Source organism: Gavialis gangeticus, unplaced genomic scaffold, assembly GCF_001723915.1.
Source record: "Gavialis gangeticus isolate Ggan-Ray unplaced genomic scaffold, GavGan_comp1, whole genome shotgun sequence".
Classification (NCBI taxonomy): domain Eukaryota; kingdom Metazoa; phylum Chordata; order Crocodylia; family Gavialidae; genus Gavialis; species Gavialis gangeticus.
In genome coordinates this window covers 61,974,373-61,977,234 of record NW_017729029.1, presented here as the reverse complement: position 1 = coordinate 61,977,234, position 2,862 = coordinate 61,974,373, and positions in this window count along the sequence as shown.

The following is a 2,862-nucleotide window of genomic DNA, read 5'->3' as shown; positions in this document are numbered from 1 at the left end:
GGGCCCCCCTTGGAGTCACCAGGAACAATGGCCACAAGCTGAGGGAGGATAGGTTTAGGTTAGATATTAGGAAGAACTACTTCACTGTAAGGGTGGCCAGAGCCTGGAATAGGCTTCCCAGAGAGGTGGTGCTCTCACCTTCCCTGGAAATCTTCAAGAGGAGACTGGATAGGCACCTGGCTGGGGTCTTATGACCCCTTCCACCCCCAGTGCTCCTTCCTGCCCATGGCAGAGGGTCAGACTAGATGATCTGTCTAGGTCCCTTCCGACTCATTGATTCTATGATTCTATGATATATATATATATATATATGTCAGGAACCAGGAGCCCATTGTGCTAGCAAAAAATACAAAAATTACAAAAAGTACATTTAATGGAATCAGTCTCTTAGTCTGATTTAAGTTAGCATAGCTCACAGATACATCCATAGGCTGTGTCCAGATGAATCATAGAATTTATGAATGCAGATGGTGAGTGTGGCCATGTGGTACGTGGCACCACAGACTGCAAATTCAGGCATTTCCTGAACTGCTACCTTGCAGCTTTGGCAGGGGTGTTGATTCTGGGAGATCCCATGGTCAAAAAAAACCCATGTGGAAAAAAAGTGGGGTGATACAGGTGGCTGCAGTGAGCGCTGCCCAAAAACAGAGCCTGGCTCATTGGAGCCACACTCCAGCTGCCAGCTAGACTTCCTGCTGCAGGAGCACCATGGCTGCAGCTTCCCCAGCCCCCAGGACCACACATAAGGCTGCTGGGGTCAGCACAGTTGCTGGTCCCAGCCTCTTCTTCCCCACCCTGGAGTAACCTGTCATGCGCCAGAGGGCACGTGGCATGGGCATTCCCCGGGAACAAGCAGCAGTGGCACAAGTTGTGCTGCTGATTCTTGTCCTCAGGGAATCAAATGTCCATGCTCATATGGATGCTGCCACATAGTCTAGATTAAAGTACTTTAAGGTGGATATGTGACTGGTAGGGTCATCATGCTCAAGTAGTCATCAATGGCTGCATGTCTAACTGAGAGGAGATATCAAACAGAGTACCCCAGAGATGTCTTTAACATCTGCATTAATGACTAGGAAGATAAAAATCAAATGCACTGCTTCATAAGCTTGTAAATGGCACAATGTAGGGTATAATTGCAGACACTCTGGAGGATCAGTTGAGGATTCAGAATATCATTGACAAACTTTCCTCCCCAAATATTTGCATTGCAAAATTAGAATGTGCATGTTAAATGGGGCAGATAATGATGCTGTAAGATATTTGCTGCTTCTTTTCCTTCTCTTCCCTCCAGCAGCTGCATGGAGGGAGGGGCAGGGACAAGCAAGGGCAGATCCCAATGGAGGGCGTACAGTATTGTGGTCACACCTGTGTTGAACCTTTACTCACCCAAAGTTTGAAACCAACTGCCCAACACCAGGAATGGAATTTCTGTTCAGACAGCACTGACAGTCAATTGATTTCATGGATCATTACAATCTACATGATTCCTGTTAATTGTTCTTCACTTCACAGTTGTAATGACTGTGGCAGGGCACCTTTGGGTGCCTGCTTGCAGAAAGACACCTGTGGTACCTGCCACTCAAAGGACCTGAGTAGGCAGCAGAGGCAGCCTGCAGGTGGCTGCAGTCCCTAATCAGAAGTCAGGCTAGCAGGAGACTGCCCAATTGGGGAAGATTGCTCAGCTGCTACCAGTAAGAGAAGGCTTGAGCAGTAAAGCCAGAAGAAGTTATTGCAAGCAGCTGGAGGAAGAACATCACCCAGCTGGAGCTCCTGCTCAGGAACACCCAGAAGACAGGGTAAGAACTATGGGTATAGCAGGAGGTTCCTGGTCCTGGGGAATGACCTAAAACTACATCCTGCTGGGGAGGATGGTGTGGTTGGACTGATGGTGGTAGGGCAGTCCTCAGGAAATGCCACACCTGTGCCTCCCTAGTGAATGGTGAGTGTGGGGCACTGAGAAAAAGCCTCAGCCCCCGCTGCATTGTGGAAGGGACTAGCTAGGGAAACACACCCTGAGAGAAAAGCACAAAGGTCCAGGTCCACTGAGTGGGGCCTGAGGTAGATGCCCAGGCCCAGTGAATAGAGCCTGGTGCAGGGTCCAGGTAAGTTGACAGTTGACTGAGGCTCAAGGGGCCATAATGCCCAGAAGGGTCCAGGTATGTTAACAGATGCCTGAGGCCTGAACAGCTGTAGGCTGAGTTAGGGGGGGCCCAGGTAAGTCATTAGGCCCCTGAGGCCCAGAGGCCCCAGTGAGGAGGCAGAGTTGTAGGGACCTGGCAGCTGTGTAGAGTAGAACCTGAAGATGGTCTGAAGGGCTGCACAGAAACTGACCAGTATAGCTGGAGTACAGGCCCCAGTAGGGGGCATGTGTTAAAGGCTCAGGCACATCCCAGGACACCTGAGCCCAAGTTGGGCCAGAGGCCAGAGCAGCCCAGAAAGGGGCCAGGGGAGTAGTGGAAAATCTGGATGCCATCTGTGAGACATGGGACACGGTATAAGGAGAAATTTGGAGCCATGTAATATGCCCTTGGTATCAGGCTTTAAAATGGGCAGCCTCCTGTCTAAAAACATACAAACAATTTTTTACATTGGGGTGGGCAAAATACAGCCTGTGGGCTGGATCCAGCCCACCAGACTATTCTATCCATCCTGTAGAGCCCCTAAAAATTTAGTAAATTAATATTTATTTGCTCCAGCTCCCTGTCAAAGCTGGATGGAGCCAGAGGCAGTAGGACCCAGAGGGAGCCCTCAGCAGGCTTGCAGACTTGAGCAGCCCAGCCAGTTCCCTGCTTTCCTGCCCCTGCCCTGCTCCAGCACCACCTGGCTGTGGCTCTCAGCTGCATCCCCAGACCATGGATC